The sequence below is a fragment of the Tupaia chinensis genome, unplaced genomic scaffold, assembly GCF_000334495.1.
Source record: "Tupaia chinensis unplaced genomic scaffold, TupChi_1.0 Scaffold000633_1, whole genome shotgun sequence".
NCBI lineage: Eukaryota > Metazoa > Chordata > Mammalia > Scandentia > Tupaiidae > Tupaia > Tupaia belangeri.
In genome coordinates this window covers 706447-731072 of record NW_006160153.1, presented here as the reverse complement: position 1 = coordinate 731072, position 24626 = coordinate 706447, and the positions used below count along the sequence as shown (strand labels likewise).

At 36.3% G+C, this 24626-nt stretch overlaps 1 pseudogene; it reads right to left on the bottom strand.

Moving 5' to 3' along the window:
- Positions 1 to 2509: 2509 nt before the first annotated feature.
- Positions 2510 to 24279, bottom strand: LOC102480484 (60S ribosomal protein L19 pseudogene; annotated as a pseudogene).
- Between the last annotated feature and the right edge of the window lie 347 nt (positions 24280 to 24626).

The following is a 24626-nucleotide window of genomic DNA, read 5'->3' as shown; positions in this document are numbered from 1 at the left end:
TTAAAATAAATAAAGTTAAACAAAAAATAATTCTTTAAAAAAATACCCCAAAATATAACAACAACAACAAAAATACAAGAAAAATAATACAAAAACAAAAACTAATACAAATAAAAGACAGCACAGTAGAACAATGACTGGGTTTTCAGAAAAGTCATAAAGCATTTTTGCATAGAAAAACAGAAAAAAATACATCATGACTCTCTTGACAACCCAATATTTACATAGCACTTTAGATTGTATGAGGCATGATAATGAACCTAGAAATGAATTAAAGTATAGAAAGGGTGTGCTAGGTTATATGCAAGCACTATGCCATTTTATGTAAGAGACTTGAGCATGTACAGATTCAGGCATCTGTGGGAGAGTCCTGGAACCAATGCTCATGGATACCAAAGGATGGTTTTACAATAAGGAGAGCCACAGTGAGAGCTACTCACTGGCACAGGTGGATTACAAAAGGGCTCAAATGCTAGGATAGTTGTTATAGCAGTGACATTCTGAAATGCTGAATAATTCTTGCTAACATTCTGAACAACACAAACTTACAATCATCCTCAATTTATAAGGCAGTTGTAGTGCTAAACAGCCAATGTATAATAAAATTCTGAAACTGCTAACTCAAAACCCAAACTCTGAAATACCTAATTACATGTAAGATGAAATTATAAGTAGCTACAAACCATTTTAAACTGGTATTTTTTTTTTTCCACCTATAGAAATGTCTGCTAGGAAATTTAAAACTTGTACAGGAATATGCTGGCCCTTTCCCTTCATTTCCCCAATCAATAGAATAAAAAAATCTTGCACAAACTCTAAAATATATGGTATGAATTAGTACTTGAGATTCACTACATTATGTTCTCTATTCCCTAACTTTGTCTGGAATTTGTTTACCTAACTGCTTCTTTTTATTTATCGATTCTTATATTCTTTCACTTTGTGCCAAGACATTTTATAAAAATTATTTAATCTTCAAAATAACTCTATGAAGTAGGTACTATTATTCCTAATTTAGGGAAGAGGAAACAGAGAATTAAAGAACTTGCTCACAGGCAGAGTAGAAAGTAGTGGAGCTAGAATTTGAACCTAGGCCATATGGCCCAGAATCAACACTGCCCCATGTATCAGTGCTTTTCACTTTTAATGTGTGCAGAGATTGTCATCTCTGATACCCTCCCAGGGAGTACAGATGTTGATCATTCATGGACAGGCTTAGAATAGCAAGGTACTTTATATTCTCCCCTGATGAGACACTGGGACCACATTTCTCTCTCTCACTATATATGTCCCTACTTCAGCCTTGCATATATAATAAAGTTCATGAAAAAAAATGGAATCAAGATATGAGCTTATTCTGCTGCAAGACAACTGTTAAATTCATGCATAGTTTTTTCATAACAGGCATTTTTCAAACAGACCAAAGGATTCTTTGAAGACCCGTTGTATTCTTGGAAGGCTGGATAAATACATGTGATTTAAAAATTCACTTCAATGCTTAGTCTATCCCTTTTTTTCTCTCAAGTCCCTCAGCTCTATACATCATGCAACTGGCAGATAACATTATTTCTTAGTGTGGTGAGAAGTTTAAGGTCATTGCTATCAAATTTCTACAATTCTTTCTCATCTCTTCCATCAGATCATTGCTTGGCTCCAACCTTTTCTCCATTGGGATGTTTCTTTGTACTGTTCACCCTATGTCCTCTCTCTTCCATCCTCAGGAAGGGATGGGGTGTGCTCCACCTCATCTTTTTATATTGATTTAATTCCTTACTTTGCTCTTGCGCTTTCTTCCCTGACAATTAATCGAATTTCTCCTTCTGGTCTTCCATCTCCTGACACTCTGATTCTGCCTCGTCAGCACACTTGCTGTGGAGCCTTATCCTGACTTTAACCCTAGATCCCTCACACCTGCATGGGTCTTTACTCAATATAATCCACTTTGTCTCCTGTGTGATGGTACCAACTGATTTAAGAGATGTGGATAAGGAATATGTTCTGGGAATAATGTCACCTTCCATTACGTGGGTATAAAACAAGGTTCAGGAGAGATGGTTGAAAATGTCACAGTAGCATGTCACCAACTTATGGGTAGACTGAAATTATGTAGAAAAGAAGAATGCAAAGCACCTAAGTGGTGACTTTCCTGATGACCCAATATTTGTATTCCTACATAGCCATAGCAGACATTGTGTGTGTGTGTGTGTGTGTGTGTGTGTGTGTGTTCATGTGTAGTGAAGGAAAAAAAAAACTACTCTGAATTTCTTTCTCTTAGGCTATGCCATTGTTTGTATGGCCCTATAATATATCTTTAAATTTGAGCATTTGTGGAGCCCTTTCTGTGACCTTTTTGAGGGCAAGGATCTTCTACTTCCCAGGAAACTGCCCTTAGCTGAGTGGACACCATGAATCATGATCAAATTTCTATGTCTATTCAAATACATCCGCTTTCTGTTTTTCCTTAGAATTGTTTTTTGGTTTTGTTTTTAGCAGATAAAGCTTGTTTTATTTAAACGATTATCTGTGTAATTGCTAATGCCACTATGTACAGCCAAGAGAGGAGGGGGAGCTTTATTTCTTGTTTTATTCCTCCTTGAATAGTCTTGATGATCTCCTCTTCCTTGGTCTGGAGGCACTGCTTGCATGTTCCCTTGGTTTTACACCTGCAGGCCTCAGCCTGTTCTGCCAGGAGCTTCTTGGGGCCTTTTCTTCCTTCAGCTCGTGGTTGTTTGCCATGAGAACCTGCATGTTCTTGAACACATTCCCCTTCATTGTCAGGTACAGGCTGTGACACATGTGGCAATCAGTCCTCTTAGAGTCCATCTTCTGAGTGGCTGATGCAGAATCCTCATTCTCCTCATTCAGGTTACCTTCTCTGGGCATTGGCTGTGCTTTTTACCTTACCTATGCTCATACACCTGCTATTCCAGTGGGCCAGGGTGTTTTTCCAGCACTGAGCCCTGGAATGGACAGTCATAGGCTTGTAGACGATTAGCCCCACTTTTGATCAGTTTCCGAATCTGCTGACAGGAGTTGGCATTGGCAATTTCATTGGTCTCCTTGGGATCCAACCAGACCTTCTTTTTGTCACAGCAGAGGACACTAAAAGCAAGTCTCTACTGAAGCCTGAGCATACTCAGGGCCGTGATCACAACAGCAAAAGGCTAGAATGGTATTTTTAAACCCAAATTCGTCTCTGACCTCTCTCTAGTTTAGAAGTCCATCTCAAACTGTGGGGACCAAACAGAATATAACAAACTCTCCTTAGTCCTTTGGAAGAGAACTTCAGAATTCCAACATAGTTCCAGATTCCAATTTGTTTTGAGCTTCAGGAGTGAATCCTAAAGTATTGTGATCAGTCTGAGATCCACAATGACCTTAGGTCTGTATTTGTGTATTCTTTCTGTGACCTAAAAGTTTTCCTAAATTCATTCTGTGAATGCAAGTCCATGGACAACATATGGTGGGTCTTTCAATTCTATTATAAAGACTCCCTAAGTAAAAAACATACAGTTTACATAAACCTTTGCCAAGGACTCCCAAATATGGCAGTTCTGCAACTGTGAGAGCCTTCCAGCTTTTCTGAACTTATGTCCCCATGTCCTATATTCATGTAAAATGTCAAAAGGATCTTAAAATATCAGCTAATTTTAACAAACTCCTCAAAATCATATAAATAGCTTTTTTAATGAAAAGAATAAAAGGAAGTAAAGGAAGTCCAACATTGAATTATTGAGTGGTTTGGATATCATGGAATTAGAGCACCATCAAACTAACTCTGCATAAAGTGGATGTCTCACTTATGGATGGTATATGAATTGCTCCTTTCTGTGAATTAAACATGTATGTAAACATATATGCATCACCTAAATTTTAAAATATGGCAGATTGTCTACTACCTTGCCCTATTTAAACACTTTTCAAAGCTCTTCAGGCTGTTTTCTGAGGTTGATCTACTTGTACAAGTTTTGGACCCAAGCCCAGAGCACTTGGTCTATATAACCAAAACAATGCGATGGTCACTGAGCCTCCAATGAATTCAAGTTTGTCAAGACACAGAAAGCTCTCGATGTTCACAGTTTAGCCTTAGTCTCAAACTGGGACGTTGAGGGAGAATTCCAAACAAATTGCATAATCTCTGGCTATAGTGCTCCATGGAGGGGAGGGCAGGGCAGGGCAGAGGCCCAAGGAGGAGGGGGGTGTGGAGGCAGTGAATTGTCAGCTATTTAAAGGGAGAAAAACAGGCCTTCACCACCTTATAAAAACATTCCATGGTTCTGGATTGGATATAATTCAAAGCTATCCTGTGGCTTGCTAGGAGTCAATACTACCTCTAATCAATCCCTCACCAAACAACAGAGATGCTCCCCAAACATACTAGCTTCAGTCACCCAAGAAATTTGTTTACACTTTTTTTTCCTCTGTTAGCTAATTAAGTGTGGGGAATGTATGGCCTTTTGAGTGACCAATTGATTCAAACATCTAAGAAGAAGAAACATCCAATTGGATACCTATGAGGTAGCTTTTATTTATAGTGTGGTAGAAGATGTGTGGAGAAAGGGCCAACGAGAGCTTTCAGGAGGTCAAGAGATCAGAAAAACAAAATCTTAGTGGCCTCCAATCCCGATGGTAAACACAATGCTTCTGCCTTCAGACTAGCTATATAAATCAGACTCAATCCCGAAAAAACTGGTGTGAAGCTGGGAAGAGAAAATAGACGAACATTTTTAGCCAGCAGCACACAATGGAATCAGAAGGTAGAAGACATCTTTAGCATTAACGGTACCATTTTCAAGTCAACTTGGTCATTTCTATAGTCTGAGCCACCCCACATATACAACTCATCAAGCAAGAAAATGTAACAGTTGCCCAAATAACTCAGAAGTAGCACCTCGGTCCTTTTTATTTATTTGAAAGTGAAAAAAGAAAGCTAAATAGCACATGATCCCACAGATCACCATCCTAAACCTCATGATTTCTTAATGGGCAACCCAAAGGCCACGTCAGAGGGTACTATCACATGAAACAAGAATGAGGCAATGTGGGTCCTTGAAATAAAATATGCATCTTAAAGGGGACAAAGCCAAGCTGCAAAATAAGTACCAGGCATGTTTCAGTAGCTTTTTATCTTTTTTCTTTTTCTGAAAGATTTTTGCTATAGGGTGTGTATGCTCACCAGAGAGACAGAAAGAAACAGATCGAAAGTGAGAAATCACCCTCCAGGCGGGATGGCCACACTGTAATCACTTCTCCTCCCTTCTCCTCTCAGGATTTTGGACACACACACACACAGCGTGAATTTTAAGCCTCTGGGTCTGGGACTCAAACTGCGGTCAACTACGTAGGAGTCCAGCAATGTAACCATTACACCATCTGCTGGTCCCTCAGTAGCCTTTTAAAGAATAAAGACACAGCTACTGCTGTCAGCGTATATTGGAACCATTTCTACTAAGCTATAATTTGTAAACTGATCCCAAAGCTGAAGCCTTACATCTAAGACTATTCAGTACTTCAGCCTTTTTATAACTTTTGTCCTTTAGCCTCTTTAATCAGAAGAAATTTGAAAACACATTGACTATTATCCCTACTTCTACTTCAGTTGAGTAGTTAAGGATTAAATTATATAGAAACTCTTGGTTGTAGATGCTAAATTGGACTGGGACTCTCTGCCCTGTAGGAAAATGACTTTATTAGTATTTCCCTTTTGAATGTTAGAAAATAACTAAAGAGAATTATCTACAAAAAATTATGAACTATTTACATAAATGTCTATCATGAGATAACATGGTTCTGGATTGGATATAATTCAAAGCTATCCTGTGGCTTGCTAGGAGTCAATACTACCTCTAATCAATCCCTCACCAAACAACAGAGATGCTCCCCAAACATACTAGCTTCAGTCACCCAAGAAATTTGTTTACACTTTTTTTTCCTCTGTTAGCTAATTAAGTGTGGGGAATGTATGGCCTTTTGAGTGACCAATTGATTCAAACATCTAAGAAGAAGAAACATCCAATTGGATACCTATGAGGTAGCTTTTATTTATAGTGTGGTAGAAGATGTGTGGAGAAAGGGCCAACGAGAGCTTTCAGGAGGTCAAGAGATCAGAAAAACAAAATCTTAGTGGCCTCCAATCCCGATGGTAAACACAATGCTTCTGCCTTCAGACTAGCTATATAAATCAGACTCAATCCCGAAAAAACTGGTGTGAAGCTGGGAAGAGAAAATAGACGAACATTTTTAGCCAGCAGCACACAATGGAATCAGAAGGTAGAAGACATCTTTAGCATTAACGGTACCATTTTCAAGTCAACTTGGTCATTTCTATAGTCTGAGCCACCCCACATATACAACTCATCAAGCAAGAAAATGTAACAGTTGCCCAAATAACTCAGAAGTAGCACCTCGGTCCTTTTTATTTATTTGAAAGTGAAAAAAGAAAGCTAAATAGCACATGATCCCACAGATCACCATCCTAAACCTCATGATTTCTTAATGGGCAACCCAAAGGCCACGTCAGAGGGTACTATCACATGAAACAAGAATGAGGCAATGTGGGTCCTTGAAATAAAATATGCATCTTAAAGGGGACAAAGCCAAGCTGCAAAATAAGTACCAGGCATGTTTCAGTAGCTTTTTATCTTTTTTCTTTTTCTGAAAGATTTTTGCTATAGGGTGTGTATGCTCACCAGAGAGACAGAAAGAAACAGATCGAAAGTGAGAAATCACCCTCCAGGCGGGATGGCCACACTGTAATCACTTCTCCTCCCTTCTCCTCTCAGGATTTTGGTTGGACACACACACAGCGTGAATTTTAAGCCTCTGGGTCTGGGACTCAAACTGCGGTCAACTACGTAGGAGTCCAGCAATGTAACCATTACACCATCTGCTGGTCCCTCAGTAGCCTTTTAAAGAATAAAGACACAGCTACTGCTGTCAGCGTATATTGGAACCATTTCTACTAAGCTATAATTTGTAAACTGATCCCAAAGCTGAAGCCTTACATCTAAGACTATTCAGTACTTCAGCCTTTTTATAACTTTTGTCCTTTAGCCTCTTTAATCAGAAGAAATTTGAAAACACATTGACTATTATCCCTACTTCTACTTCAGTTGAGTAGTTAAGGATTAAATTATATAGAAACTCTTGGTTGTAGATGCTAAATTGGACTGGGACTCTCTGCCCTGTAGGAAAATGACTTTATTAGTATTTCCCTTTTGAATGTTAGAAAATAACTAAAGAGAATTATCTACAAAAAATTATGAACTATTTACATAAATGTCTATCATGAGATAAGCATGATCATATTTTTTTAATGTAAGCATTCTTTTCCTATGTCATTACAATTTGTGTTAATGCAAATCTAATCATGCACTCACCTGTGGACACACATACATATACACATGGTCACCACCCCTATTTTTATTTTTATTTCTACCTTCGCTTAATTTCTCCACTGGATTGCCACTGCATTTCATCTGTAATGCAGTCTGGCCAATAGGGCAGCCCTTATTCTAGTCCCTGCTGTGGCTTTATCTTTGACCAAACTTTACCTTGTGTTTCGGGGTGAGCCACATGTCCTTATTTCAACAACGTGAAGTTTTGCTTCCACAGGATCCTTGCATGTTCAGTCTCTGATTACGGAGTTCTTTTCTTTCTAGCCTACTTAGTACCCCATCATTTTGGGGAATTAGCTCTTACTCACCATCAGAGCTAAGATCACTTCACAATGGGCCCTTCCCTGAAGCCTCTGTCCCTGCTAACCACCACTAAGAGACTGAATCAGGTCCTTGTGTTTTCACAGGACTCTCTTGAAGGGTTGAAAATGCATCCCTGCCATTATCTAATTAACATATTTGTCCTTAATCAGCTAGAACTTGAACTCCTTAAAAGCAAGTATGGAATATACTGCTTTGGGGGCCAGCAGTTGACACACAGGTTAAGGTGGCTGGATTTCATATGGCCGAGAGGTTCAAGTTCCAGACCTGGCAGCTTAAAAAACCACACTGGACATGTGTGCATGTGTGCATGTGTGCATATGTGTGCCTAAAATCCCCAAAAGAGAATAGAGGCAAGGGACTGCACCATGGCCACTCCCCTGAGGGCGATTTCTCTCCCTCACTCTCTCTCTTTCTGGCAGGTGCACACACTCTATATATTAAACTTAAAAAAATATATATATTGCTTTTGTTTTACCAATGTAGAACCAGCCTCCAGTGCAATACTGGGTTCCCCAAAACTAGATTATTCAGAGAATATACTTTCCATTATCATCTATCTTTTTATTTTTGGAGAGGATTTTGCTATAGGGTGCATGCACTCGCCAGAAAGACAGAGAGAGACAGAGAGACAGAATGCCAGAAATCACCCCCTAGGGGGGATGGCCACACCGCAATCCCTTCTCCTCCATTCTTCTCTTGGGATCTTGGGCACACATGCACACATACCTGGCATGAGTTTAAGTCACCGGGTCCAGGACTCAAACTGTAGTCGACTACATGGGAGTCCAGTGACATACCATTATGCTAACTGCTGGTCCCTATTATCATCTAGCTTTGAAAGAAGTGAGTTACAGAGTCTCAGCAAGAAATATGATGTGCATTCTAAAAAGTACCTGGAAAGACTAATGAAGTGAGTATCCACAAAGACATGGGGGAAGGGGAGGGAGTAATTAAGAAGGGAGACACCTTTTTTTCAACATACAAATTGTAGAAGCAATAAATACTCTACAATGCCAATCTATGGGTATAGCTATTATGGTAGCAATGGTGAAAACGTAAGTGTTTATTTTCATCTAAATTCTAAAAAATATTCGTTGGACATCTCTGTATGCAGAGTACAACTGAACCTTTAAAGTGCTCTAAAAGTCCCTGGACAGGTAAATAAACAATGGTATACTCCGGCAAGGTTGTATCATTCAGTCACCAGCAAACTGTGAACAGTGTTTTTAGCCAATGTTTGAAATGGCAGAGGTGTTTTAACTTTTGTGTTATGTGTCCATGTGTTTTGTGCTTTCTATATAATAGAGAACACAACATATATCATAATCCTAAAACACAAGATAATTACCATGATTCAAGGATTTTATTTTATTTGTAAGTGTATTACTTATTTCTCTCCTGAATGAGACAAAAAAAGTGAGAGTATCTCCAACAAGGTTTTTTTTTTTTTAAAGAGATTTTTGCTATAGGGCATGTATGGTCACCAGAGAGAAGGAAGAGACAGAGAGACAGCAAGAGTCAGAAAGACAGGAAGTGAGAAATCAACCTCCAGTGATGGCCACACCCTCCTCCTCCATTCTTTTCTCAGTATTTTGGGCATTCATGCACTCACGCTTGGTGTGAGTTTTAAGTTGCACGGTCCAGGACTTGAAATGCAGTCAACTACATGGGAGTCCAGTGACATAACCATTCTGCCATCTGCTGGTCCCAGTATCTCCAATATGGTGTGATGCCACAATCTACTCTCAGCCTCAGCCAGCAAGCATGTGGCCAGCATACTGAGTGATGTCTGGACACAAATTGAGAACCTTCCCGTGTGGGTCTGCAGAGCATCACATTATACTTCTGCAACAACCTCAGGACCCTCAAACATTTATACATTGGATCAAAGTAAAACAGACAAATTTGGCAAAGGTCACAGTGTGGAAAGAAAAAGTTTGTTGTTAGATTCTTACTCCAGCACTTTTTTTTTTTCACCAATCATATTTCCTTGGTGTGAATCTTGTTTAGAATAAAATGTATATAAAATGGTTCATATTATTTTTGAAGAAACTATATATATTAATTAACATAATGAACCAAAAATTCAGTCTAGTAAATTGAGTTCTCCTTTCATTTATGCTGAAGAGCTCTTAATTTTCTGGAGAATAAAGCAGAACAAAATTCAGGCTTCTCTAAATGTACCACTGAGTGTCTCTTTGATAATCATTGTATTTTGCTGCAAGGAAAACACTGGAAGTAAAATAAAAAAAACATCCATCCATCACTAGAAATAAATAAAAATATAAATATGTTTAGTAAATATGGACATGTGGGGTAAGTTCTCTGTACCTGTATGTGCTAGGATAAAGGCTGTTGGCATCAAAGTAAAACCACTAAAAATGATTCAAATATCAAATAATACTCAAAGCAATGACACTCACATTTCGGCTACATGCAGTTTCTAATAAAAGAAATTAAGCATCTTATAATGTGAAAATGATATTAATAGCTTAATGAAGATTGACCTAGAAAGTAGATTTTTATTTTAACCCAAGATAGCATTATAGATAACAAACTGCTTTTAACAATCTTTTAGGGAAACTTTTATACCAAAAGATTTTGTAATTTGTTCCAACTGTAATTCACAGGAAAATTGCAATTGATTTCAACAGAAACTGGAATGAACACATTTTCCACTCTAAAATACAAGACTGAATAAACTTAAGGACTCTCAGCAACCAAAAGAATGTGTGCCAAAATTTTTTATTCTATTTCATAGTTTTTATTTCACCCATAGTCCTTTGTCAAAGACTTTTATAGGCCAATCTGTACCCTGTGTAGTTTCTTTTGAATATAATTATGCACAGAGAACCAAAAAGTTCAAATTCAGCGAAATTGATAAATGTTTATCATTGGTGTTTTTTTCATAGTACCTAACGAAATCTTTTCCTTACATGATCTAGAAAGATGTTATCCAAACAGAGATAGGAGTACACCAAGATTTTCCAAGAGAAACAAAGTCATGGAATTTTAAGAGAATGCGATTCTAGCTTGTTTTCCCAAGTCTGATCAGCCAAAGATGTCTGAAGGATGTAACTGCTCTTCCTTACCCACAGACTCTTTCACTGGTACCCTTCTCACACATTATAAAGGAAAGCCATCCCTATTGTCCAACCAGAATATTGCTAAGGGGCACTGTCTCAGTGAGTAGGAATGATCTGGGTACTAAAAGAACGGATATAATAAGCCTACTTCATTCTAGGCACCGGGAAGCTCGTAGTGGTGCTTTGGATCTTCTCTGCATCATATATACATTCAGAGCTCAGATATACTGTAGAGCCAGGTTGTGAGAGGGCTAGGACTTTTCATTTTACAGATGTTCCTCTTTCACCCAACTCTTAGAAAATGAATGTATCCCTCCAGAGGACAGTTCCACAAAGATAAATGGAAAAGTATTGGAAGGCATCTTGAAAGCAGTAGGGGATTACTACAAAGCCAAAACACACACAGCACACATGGACAAGGAGCGCACATGACTGATAGTGGTCCGAGTCCCAGATCTGGTGGTTTGAAACTCATACTGTATTCATGTGCATACATGCCTAAAATTCCAAGATGAGAAGAAGGGACTGAAGTGTGGCCAATCCCCCTGGGGTGGGGGTTGCTTTCTGTCTCTCTCTGTATGTCTCAACCTCTCTGACGAGCACACATGCCCTATAGCAAAAATTTCTCTTAAAAAATTAATTTTAAAAATTTAAATCAACATGTTTTTTACTCAATAACTCTAAGAATCTATACAATACCTCAACTGGAACACAGAATCTACATGTAAAAGAATTACTATTATAGACTGTTTTCATGGAAACAAAAAAATAACAATCAAACTGACTTCAATAAAAAGATCTCTGAAAAAAATTGCGGTATATATAAATTTGAATTATTAAAAGCTGCAATACTTGGATAATAATAAGATAGAGTTATTTACACAGATGTGAAAAATGGACTTGATTTTCTGTTAAATAAAAAAAAGTAATATGTAGGATATGCAGAGTGAACTTACTTTTATTATTAAAAAAAATACACTCAGACAGCCACAGATATTCATTTAAGAATATATGAGGGGGGTTGGCAGGTGGCATGGTGGTTGGGGTGCTGGACTCCCACCTGGCTGACTGCAGTTCGAGTCCCCAGATGTGGCAGCTTGCTTTCTCACTTTCTATTTCTCTTTGTCTCTCTGTCTCTCTAAGGTCAAATTAAAAAATAATAATAATGATGAATAAAATTATATAAGTAATTCTTTAAAATAAAGAATATATGAAGCAAAAAAAAAAAAGCTTAGAATCTATACTTTTGGGTTCAAATCCCAACTCAAATGTTTACTAACTATATGATGTTTCAGAAATTACTTCTGGGACCAGCAGTTAGTGTAATGGCTATGTCGCTGGACTCCCATGTGGTCAACCACGGTTCGCGTCCCAGACCTGGTGGTTTAAAACACGCTGGGCGCATATGTGTGTGTGCCCAAGATCCCGAGAGGAAAATGGAGGAGAAGGGATTGTGGCATGGCCATCCCCCTTGGGGGGGTGATTTCTCGCTTTCTGTCTCTGTCTCTGTCTGTCTGGCGAGCGCACTCGCCCTATAGCAAAAACCACTCCAAAAAAAAAAAGAAATTACTTTTAACTCCTTCATCTTGTTTCCTCATCTTTAAATTAGAGGTTGATAATAGCATCTATCATATATATTGTAAAGCGAAATAACTAATATGTAAATGTATAAAAGCAGTTAAATAGGAGCAGGGTTAAGATAAACATCCACAAATGCAAGACACTATGCTTATTTGTGTATGTTTGCCTCTACGTAGAATAAAATGCTCTGTCTGGCAACACATCCAATGAATCCCAATGATGATCTCAAGGTGGGTCAAGAAATGCGAGAAAACTATAGTTTTTATTTCATATACTTTTGTTTTATTTAGTTGTTTACCAATAAAGGTTATGATATTGGAATTGGACATCACTAAATTAAAAAAAGGAAGCACAGGGAAGTAAAATAACTTTTTAAAACAATAGAACATGCCACAGTAAAATTACCATAAGATTACACACTTCTTTTCTTTTCCTAAATTACATTTTATATATTCCTATTGTTTGAAAACAACAACTAACTCTTCTGAGAGCAAATTCTACATTTGCCAAGAAAAGTTGTTTTTTTTTTTTGGAGAGGTCTTTGCTATTGGGCACATGCACTCACCAAAAAGACAGAGACAGACAAAGAGACAGAAAGGGAGAAGTCACCCCGCAGAGAGGATGGCCATGCCACAATCCCTTCTCCTGCATTCGCCTCTCAGGATCTTGCGCACGCACGCACAAGCGTCCAGCATGAGTTTAAGCCACCGGGTCTGGGACTCAAACTGTGGTTGACTACATGGGAGTCCAGTGACATCGACATTACGCCAACTGCTGGTCCCAGTTTCCCACTTTTATCTTACAATGGAAAAGTCATTTGATTACTGAACTGAAAAAGTGCTTACTGGTCTGTACCTGTCAACTGTTCATTTAATTCTACAACTGTTGATGAACTTTGAGGTTTAACATATTGTATAATCTCATACCTTCATTAAGAAAGGGGGAAAAAAAAGGCCACTTTCTTCTGCCCTAAAGTTTAATTTAAAAAGCAGCCAGAATTCCTATGGTTAGAGTGGCCACCCCTTGAAGACCATCTGCCCAGTCTGTAAAAACCAGTTTTTCTTCAACGTTATCCCTATCTCTATTAATCATCCTCTTCAAAGCTAACTGCCAGCAAAGCATTTTTAGAAACAAATACATTAATACCATCTTGACTATCTGATCATACTCTTCACTAAGAGAGCCAAGGCAAAAACTGAATAAAATGCTTGTATCATTCAGAATGAAATTTCTTTCATTCTCTACTTCAATTAATTGATCAGAGACTTTGGTTTAAAAAATTAAATTCATCAACAAAACACTCTATACAGTGTTATCTGAAGAATATTCTCACTTTTTATTAAATTGTTCACAACAATCTCTTGAAATGAATGCTTTATTCCTCATCCATAATTTGACTTGCAAATTTCCTCATATTTGTTTGTACATCAAAAAGTGCATATAAACTCCTCGGGGCAAGGACTATGTTTTTCTATTCCAAGAGGACTCCACATGCCATCTCTGAAACAGATGTAATGATACTTACTAAACATAGCTCTACGTTTTATTAAGACTTCTGTGTATTTAGTGAGATAATGCCTGTTAAACCCTTTAATTAACTTGGAAAAAAATGCACTACATAAACAGAAGACATGGGGTAATATTTGCTTCCCAGCAGTAATAACGTCCTGGTAGAATGAACCAACATGGCTTACTGATACATAGAAAAATGACCACCTCCTTCCTTTCCTTTCCACTGTCAATCCTTATCAAAGGCTTTGTCCATTATCTCTTTGTACAAAGCAGCCAGCTTTTTAGAGTTGCTAATATTAGCTTAACTATAGAGTAAAAAAGAATAAGAAAGAACCATTCTATTCATTCATATGATTTTGTCTTCCAGTCTCACCTCCCAAGAATTTTGTAAAGTCTATGGAAACATACTGGAATCATATGCTCATAGGGTCTTGTACAAAGCAGCCAGCTTTTTAGAGTTGCTAATATTAGCTTAACTATAGAGTAAAAAAGAATAAGAAAGAACCATTCTATTCATTCATATGATTTTGTCTTCCAGTCTCACCTCCCAAGAATTTTGTAAAGTCTATGGAAACATACTGGAATCATATGCTCATAGGGTCTAGAGAACCTGTAGTATCTCTGGAAAAAAAAAAAGAGGGAAAAAAATGAAACAATTATATACACTTTGTTTTAAATGCCTGTTTACTCTTGAAGATCCTAACAACAGGAAGCAAATGTCCAGATATTCTGAAATTACCTCACAGTGTAACTGTCTCCAACAAAAAGCCAGCTCCCTCTTTAACCTCCTCTAAATATTTTCATTATTGCTTTATTTTAAAAATGCAAATAACTCACAAGAATATGGGTAGAGTGAGACTCAATATTAGGATTTACAAACAATTATCTACAATGTAGAAGTTGTAATAACTAGTGGGAGAGGGAAGTAGTTACTGAACAAAAGAACTCAGTATTACAGAGAATAAAATGTGAATTATGAAAGAAAATATGCTTTTTGAATGCTCCAATTATACAATAAAGGGGCTCAAAATCCAGCATTCCTCTAGGCTTTCCACATGTGTTTAATAAGTGCTTGCCTAGGTCCATACTGCACCCAGACACCTGGGAAGCCTCATCCTCTTAGAGATGCAATGATTCATTAAATGTGGGACTAGGATGAGCAGATGGCATAATGGTTATGTCACTGGACTTCCACATAGGGAAACAGAGGTATGAGTCCCAGACCTGGTGGCTTAAAACTCAACAACAAACATGTGTGAAGACGTGCCCAAAATCCTGAGAGAAGAATGGAGAAGGGATTGTGGTGTGGCCATTCCCCTTGGGTGTGTGTGTGTGTGTGGGGGGGTGATTTCTCGTTTCTGTCTCTCTGGCAAGTGCATGTGCCCTATAGCAAAAATCTCTCCAAAAATTTTTTTAAATAAAATTAGAAATGTGTGACTTATGGCACGAGTTTCCTTTTGTGCTTAAGGATGACAGAGCTATGCGATACTCGGAGTTGTCTCTTATAATACAAACTAGACTTTAAAATACATGGCAGTTGATTGCAAATTACTCATTGTATTTCTCAGAGCTAACTTTAAAGTAATTTTCCATGATCTTCCTTTTAAATCGTATTTTCAACATAATTAGGACTTTTCATGGAAGAATTAATTTTTTTGTTTTCTGTGCTGTTTTCAATGTTTTACAAATATCATTATAATAACAGAAGGGAAGTTTAAAGAAAAAATAAATCACCCTTAATATCACCATGCTAAAGCAACAGCTGGCTTCATTTTTTGATATCTTCTTCCAGTCTTCATCTATAAACTAACATATTTCACATATTAATTACCACAGTGGAGGCACAATCTTTATTTCTCATATATTTTCATAATTATATAACTAAACATTTCCATACAGTTTCATTTTTTAAATTCATTTCTCATGATAGTTCAATAACTCATATTGCTTAAATATCATGGTTTACTTATTTACTTTTTGCAACTTTTTATCATTTAGCTCATGTCTAATTGTTTTAGTTCTGAAAATACTACATTGACTTTCATTAAGTATATTCTAAAACATTTAGAACACTTTTAAATTGACTTTTTTTTAAAATTTTGTCTTTTCTGGTATTATGCTCAATGGATTTTACTACAAAGAATGTAAGGCAATTTCAAGATGGTTATTTGATTTAAGTTTAAAGCACAGTTTTAGGACAATAATATATTATCATAGATGGCAAATCAGAGTGAAATTAATTAAGCTCAATCTCAGAAAAGTAGAAGCAACCAGTGGTGTCAATTAGGGGGCAAGGGGAAAAAGATGATGAAAAGACAGAAAATTGCCAGTGACACACAGTATGTGCTTTATAAATATTCTTGAATGAATAATAACAGAGAGAGGATAGACTATTCCCGGGTGCTCATGAAGAAGTATATGCCTAATAAACAATTCTGTCTCCTGTGAAAAATGACAGAATGACAATCAAAAATGATCACACCTTGGACTGACTCAATGGTGCAGCAGAGATGCACTGCTTAAGCAATGATGGATCCATAGAGAGGACGGCAGGTGTGGTTTTCTGGTTGAACTACACATGCCAAGTGCTCACCCATGATCCTAGTTGGCTGGGAAGGCTGGGAGGCAAGGAGAGGATTGCTACACAGGACCTGTCCAGGGTGCTTGTTTCTTTCTGCCTATTGCTCTCTTGAACTAAGTCAACTTTTTTAAAATTATGAATCACACCTCAAATGTTATGCATATTTAGTCCACTCTCTTCATTTGTCACTCAGATGATGAAGAATGCTTAATCCTCTACCTCTAACTCTATTAGTTCTCTTATAATTTATCTATTGTTTCCTCTCTCTTTCAAGTTATCTCTTTCCATATTCATCTTCCTTCTAACTCATTCTAGTTTTAAATTTTCAGGAAGAAAAGAAAAAAATAAAACTTGTTGTTTTAGGTTTGTTTTCTCCAGAAGTAGTCTCTGATGCAGATTTGATTGTAAGTAGACTATCTCAAGGTGAGATCAGAGCACACTCAGAGGGGAGTTGAGAAGTAAAACAGAAAGGGGAAGGCAAGTAATGAAAGGTGTTTAATGGAAAGTTATTTATGGTGGGAACAGGAGTTGCATCCTCCTAGGAACTCTGAAATATTGTGTGCTACTTGCATCATTGTTATGTCAACTGAAGGACAAGAAAGTTGGGGCACTTATTAACTTCAATTTATAATCCTGTTGGCTATTCCTTCTAGGAATACTTGTCCCTTGATTTTCAAGAAAATACTCTCCAAATTTTCTTCCTATAATGCATTGATCATTCTTCAGAAAGAGGCTGGATCTTCCTCATCATACTCCTTAAAATACTCCTATTTTTCAAGAACCTGGTATGTATCTCACCTTGGACAAACTCATCCTCTCCCTTGTCTTCAACCATTTCATGTCCTGGTGATAATGTATGAAGGAACTTCAAAATGGTCATACAGAAAATGGAATTAAAGTACAAGTTTATTTTGGAGCAAAAACAATTTGTTAAATTCATGTTGGCTTTTCATAATATTCCTTTACCATGAACATTTTGAGAACACCTCTCCTTGTGCTACTCAATCTTTTGAAACATCCAAATTTATTCCCTATATATTCTGATATTTCCACCTAAATAATTCTGTATATTTCTCTATTAGAGAAATGTACAGAATTATTTATATAAGGGATACAAAAATGGAATATTATCTGTTGGTGATAAGGTATATCCCTATATATTCTGATATTTCCACCTAAATAATTCTGTAAATAAATAATTCTCTAGAGAAATGTACAGAATTATTTATATAAGGAATACAAAAATGGAATATTATCTGTTGGTGATAAGGTATATGACAATATCTTTAACTAGGATAATATATAGTGTATTCATGTTGGGAAAATTCATTTTACAAGTTGTAATGATATACAGTGATTGAATGTATAAAAATAAATGTAAAAAAATGCAGTATGTTTAAAACCAAATCCACTATCATTTTGTCTTCATCATCACACTACAAATCACTTCAAAAACAAAACAAAACAATTTCTCCATACTAGTTCTCCATTTTATTAATGAGTCTCTTTCCATCTGGATACCCAAACTAGACCCTTCTACATCCCTTCTGCTGCTTCTTACTCATTTCTCATATTCAATTTTCAATTGATTTCATCTCTTTCATATGTCTCTCCAACATTCCCATTACTAGAATCATTGCTCAGATTCTGAACTGAATTCTCAACTTTGGTGATCTTCACTTTCTCTAGATTCCAAATGATCCTGCATGCCACTGCCAGGTTAACTTATATAAAAAATCAGAATGTATGACCCTTTTCAGCCCAACTTTTCTGCTCCATAATCACCACTGTTCACCACTTACACTACATTATTTACAATTTCCCAAAGAAGCAAAGTACCCTCATGATTCAGTGCTTTGACCCAGAAATACTTATACCCCCTTTTCAAGACCTACAACAAAGTTTACTTTTTCTATGTTGTCCTTCCTCACTTAAGCTCCCATGTTCACCCCCAAACTCCTGAAAACCAAATTTCTTGCCTCCCTATTCTCTCTCAACATATTATTTCTGATACTGGAATAAGTAAGTGACAAGAAGAAAAGAATGACATTCTAAAATATGGTCTTCCTGAATATACTGTCTGAGGAATCAGATTAACTTTAGAAACATTCATTCTAACATATGAATGAAATATAGGCAGGAATCAAGAAGGACTTAGTGTGAATGAAAATGGATTCATTTGTGCTATCTCTGACTAAACTAATCTGGAAAGGCCATAGAGGAAGTAATTTCTTACGCTATTATGCACAATAGTGATCACTGTTATTTAGAAAACTCTACCAGAATCACAATCTTGCACAAAGACTACTGCAAACTGATACAAGGACTTCTGCAAGAACATCTACTCCAAGACTGCCTGTCCATATGTGGACTGATAAACCCTTGTTAGTAATCTTGATAACCAAGGAAAATCATCCCAAAACAATTTGTATAATCCCCTATAACCCCCTTTCTTCCTTTTGTTTTTTTTTTTTGCCTTTAAAATTTGTCCATGAACTATAAGGCCTGAGACAGTGTGTTTGGGGCTCAATACTTGAATTGTACTCATTTGAGCTGTATTATGATATAGTCCTCAAATTTATGCTCAAATAAAGTCCTTTCAGCTTTATATATTTTGTTAGTTTGCTTCTTTTTAGGTTATCACTACAAAATCCAAAAGAAACTCTATGTTTCATCATTCATACTATAGGTATACTGTATTCTTGTCTCTGTTTATTCTTTAAGATTAACAAGTTTTGAAACATTGATTTTTTAAAAGAATTGTTTTATCTTTATTTATATACTTATTTATTCATTTTTAAAATTTGACCAAAGAGGAACAGAGCAAGAGTGTGAGAGAGAGAAGAGAGGATAAGAAAGCAAGCTGCCAGGTCTGAGACTCAAACTACAGTTGGCCATGTGGGAGTCCAGCACCCTTAACAACCATGCCACCTGCTGCCCCCAAAACACTGATTTCAAAATTATGTCTTTGATAGCATCATTGATTGCAATGTTGAAAGGGAAAATTTTGCTCCAGAGGTAGTTGCTTTAAAACATCACATTTCATTTGGGGCTCTCTATATCTCCCTTCTATATGCTTAGAAATTCTAACTGTGTGCTAAAGTAAATCTTTAGCTCTGGCTGAGTAATACCTTATATGATTTGGAAAGAATCTGGAATTAAATTATCTTCTCCAGTTATATTTTGAGATGAAGGCTTATTTCTGCATGAAGTACAGATTCATATTGTTAAATTAGGTAGTGATTTGAGGTTATTTTAAGCCTGAAACCTATAACAATTCTCTTAGGCACCCCAGCTGGTATCAGGAAGAACATACTTGAGCCCTCTGCTAAAAACAGCTTTGAATTTTGTTCTTTGGTTTTAAAATAAGAATTGTATAACCCTATCTTGATCACGTATATGGAGGAGCCAAATCTAAGTTATCTATTTAAGATGTAAAGGCTAAAAACAGCATAATATCTAAAATATAAAAAAGAGCTGATTATTTTTATAAGATTGTGGAGATGAAGCCTTTTCTTGATAAGCACAACCCACAAGACAGAGACTAAAAGTAAATAACCGAGAAGAATTGGGAATCTAATAAAACATTAAATAACCAATAAAGGAACAAACAAATAAGAAAATGTCTCAACTTACTTTATGAACAATCTTGATACTGAACAAGAAAAGTACAAGAAGAAAATAATCCTAAGCCTGTCTCATTTGTAAATATATAAGCAAAATAAAATACTAGCAAGGAGATTTCATCAATGAACAAATAGGATTAATCCTACCTTATCAGAAGTGGAAGCTCATTTCAATATATACATAGAAATCATTTGACAAAGCTTAATATATACTTACAGTTTTTCTAAAACCCTTAGCAAATCAAATATGAAGGGAACTTCCTTAATCACTTATGAAATATATTTTAAAAATCTAAAGCAGATATCATACTTAATAGTAAAACATTAGAAGGATTCCTTCTAAGATCAGGGAAAATACACAGGACGAGACACTTTTGCTTTCATTCATTATTGTACCAGAGACCTTAGGTGACTTTAAAAAAAAAAAAGAAAAAACTAAATGGTAAAAAGATTTGAAAAATAATGTAATTATATGTATTACATGTAGATCATTCTCTTTCTTTTTATTTTTTATTTTTTGAGAGAGGTTTTTGCTATAGGGTGCATGCGCTCGCCAGACAGACAGAGAGAGACATAGAGACAGAAAGCGAGAAATCACCCCCTGGGGGGATGGCCATGCCGCAATCCCTTCTCCTCCATTCTCCTCTCAGGATCTTAGGCACGCACGCACGCGCGCCCAGCGTGAGTTTAAGCCACTGGGTCTGGGACTCGAACTACGGATGACTACGTGGGAGTCCAGCAATATAGCCATTACACTAACTGCTGGTCCCTATATAGATCATTTTCTACAGAGAAAATCAAAGAGGATCCTCAGGAAAAAAATGTTCAAAAGACAGTTGAGTAAAACTACTGTTAACTAGTTATTATAAAATTTAGTAGCATTTTTATAAACTAGAATAACTGATTTGGAAAGGTAGTGGGAGTCCAGCACCCTTAACAACCATGCCACCTGCTGCCCCCAAAACACTGATTTCAAAATTATGTCTTTGATAGCATCATTGATTGCAATGTTGAAAGGGAAAATTTTGCTCCAGAGGTAGTTGCTTTAAAACATCACATTTCATTTGGGGCTCTCTATATCTCCCTTCTATATGCTTAGAAATTCTAACTGTGTGCTAAAGTAAATCTTTAGCTCTGGCTGAGTAATACCTTATATGATTTGGAAAGAATCTGGAATTAAATTATCTTCTCCAGTTATATTTTGAGATGAAGGCTTATTTCTGCATGAAGTACAGATTCATATTGTTAAATTAGGTAGTGATTTGAGGTTATTTTAAGCCTGAAACCTATAACAATTCTCTTAGGCACCCCAGCTGGTATCAGGAAGAACATACTTGAGCCCTCTGCTAAAAACAGCTTTGAATTTTGTTCTTTGGTTTTAAAATAAGAATTGTATAACCCTATCTTGATCACGTATATGGAGGAGCCAAATCTAAGTTATCTATTTAAGATGTAAAGGCTAAAAACAGCATAATATCTAAAATATAAAAAAGAGCTGATTATTTTTATAAGATTGTGGAGATGAAGCCTTTTCTTGATAAGCACAACCCACAAGACAGAGACTAAAAGTAAATAACCGAGAAGAATTGGGAATCTAATAAAACATTAAATAACCAATAAAGGAACAAACAAATAAGAAAATGTCTCAACTTACTTTATGAACAATCTTGATACTGAACAAGAAAAGTACAAGAAGAAAATAATCCTAAGCCTGTCTCATTTGTAAATATATAAGCAAAATAAAATACTAGCAAGGAGATTTCATCAATGAACAAATAGGATTAATCCTACCTTATCAGAAGTGGAAGCTCATTTCAATATATACATAGAAATCATTTGACAAAGCTTAATATATACTTACAGTTTTTCTAAAACCCTTAGCAAATCAAATATGAAGGGAACTTCCTTAATCACTTATGAAATATATTTTAAAAATCTAAAGCAGATATCATACTTAATAGTAAAACATTAGAAGGATTCCTTCTAAGATCAGGGAAAATACACAGGACGAGACACTTTTGCTTTCATTCATTATTGTACCAGAGACCTTAGGTGACTTAAAAAAAAAAAAAGAAAAAACTAAATGGTAAAAAGATTTGAAAAATAATGTAATTATATGTATTACATGTAGATCATTCTCTTTCTTTTTATTTTTTATTTTTTGAGAGAGGTTTTTGCTATAGGGTGCATGCGCTCGCCAGACAGACAGAGAGAGACATAGAGACAGAAAGCGAGAAATCACCCCCTGGGGGGATGGCCATGCCGCAATCCCTTCTCCTCCATTCTCCTCTCAGGATCTTAGGCACGCACGCACGCGCGCCCAGCGTGAGTTTAAGCCACTGGGTCTGGGACTCGAACTACGGATGACTACGTGGGAGTCCAGCAATATAGCCATTACACTAACTGCTGGTCCCTATATAGATCATTTTCTACAGAGAAAATCAAAGAGGATCCTCAGGAAAAAAATGTTCAAAAGACAGTTGAGTAAAACTACTGTTAACTAGTTATTATAAAATTTAGTAGCATTTTTATAAACTAGAATAACTGATTTGGAAAGGTAATGAACTAAATTATTTCATTCTTGGTAACAATAAAAAAATTTTTAAGTTTTTTTGCCATAGGACATGTGTGTTCTCTAGAGAGAGAGTGAGAGAGAGAGACAGTGAGAGGGAATGTGAGAAATCACCCCTTAGTGGGGATGACCATGCTATTGCAGTCCCTTCTCTTCGCTTCTCTCCTCCTAGGATTTTGGGTATCCATGCACATGTGCCCAGCATGATTTTCAAGTTGCCAGGTCTGGAGCTTGAACCATAGTAGACCATGTGGGGAATCCATTCTCTTAGCCACCACACCACCTGCTGGCCCCAGTAACAATAAAAATTTCAAAGCACCTATAAATAAATCAAATATGAAGTTAAAGGTCTTAGTAAATTTATATTAGTAAGCATTGCTAAGGCTATTGTCTTTGTAAAACAAAACAGGTATAATTAAGTTCCTACCTCACACCAAACATATAAAGCAATTCTATGTAGATTAAAACAATGAATGCTGGGGCCAGCAGATGGCGTACTGTTAACATCTCTGGACTCCCACATAGTCAACGGTGTTTTGAGACCTGGTGGCTTGAAACTTACAGAGGGTACTTGTGCCTGCATGCCCACGATCCCGGGAGGAGAATGGAGGGAAAGGTATTATGGCATGGCCATATTCTCTGGCGATGATTTTCACTTTCCCTCTCAAGGTCTCTATCTTTCTGGCAGGTGCATGAGCCCTGAAGCAAAAACCTCTACAACAACAACAACAACAACAACAAACATACAAAAATAATGAATGCTTAAAATAAAAATTCAAGATTTTTAGAAGAAATCAATAGAGCCTACCTTTTTATATAAGTTTTTTTTTTAACAATTACTACATACCCACCAGAAAGCCTGACATTAGAAAACCTGACATTAGAAAGACTGACATTACTAAGGACAGCAGGTGGCGTGGTGGTTAAGGCGCTGAACACGCCCACATGTCCAACCAATGGTTAAGAATTATTTCTAAATTTGACCAGAGAAAGAGAAAAATGAGAAAGTAAACTGTCAGGTCTAGTACTCAAACCATAGTCACCCATGTGGCAGTCCAGCGCCTTAACCACTACACCACCTGCTGACCCTGATAGAGCTTACCTCTGTAACATAAGAGCAAGAATGGATAAATTAAGCATGTTACAAAAAAAAAAAAAAAGATGGTAAGCAAAATATTGATAAAATTTGGCACAATATAATGGCCATATAATGGTTATGACATACTTCTGTATACTAATTGACAGTATAAGCAAAATTAAAATAGAGACTTTCAAAAAGGATAAGATACATGCCATGCAAATACTTCGACAAAAAATTAGTACTCTGAATAAATATTTTTGTAATTAATACCATAATACAGTGGAAAGTATAAACAATCTAAAGCCAGTTGTCTGACTTTGAAATCCACTTTCTCTACTCAGTAGCTATATGAGCATAGAAATTTATTCAACTTCTCTGTGCCTGAGTAGCTTTTTGTAGAATGAAGATAATATTAGGACCTGCTGCAAATAATTTTTATGAGGATAAAATACATTAATCTGTTTAACTGCTTAAGGTTTTACCTACCATAGTAATCATTTGCAAGTTTTCTTTCGTCATTATGATAGACTAGATATGTATGACAAGTACAAAGATCTCCATATGTTATTTTGGTTTTTAATTATATCATAAACAATATTTTAAATAAAGTTAAGAGATAAGTTACAAACTGGATGAAATATTTGCTGTGCCTGAGAAATCCTTAATATATAAAATCAGTAAGAATGAGACACAATCTAATTGAAAACTAAAATAATCAAACCACCAAAAAATGATAAAAATAAAGGAAGAATAGCTTATGCAAAAAGGTTCACCTATTGTGAGTGCTCTCTGTTTCACTCTCATGCACATAGACATGCTCATGTAAGAAATAAACTTTTAAGAAATAAATATATTTAATATAAAGG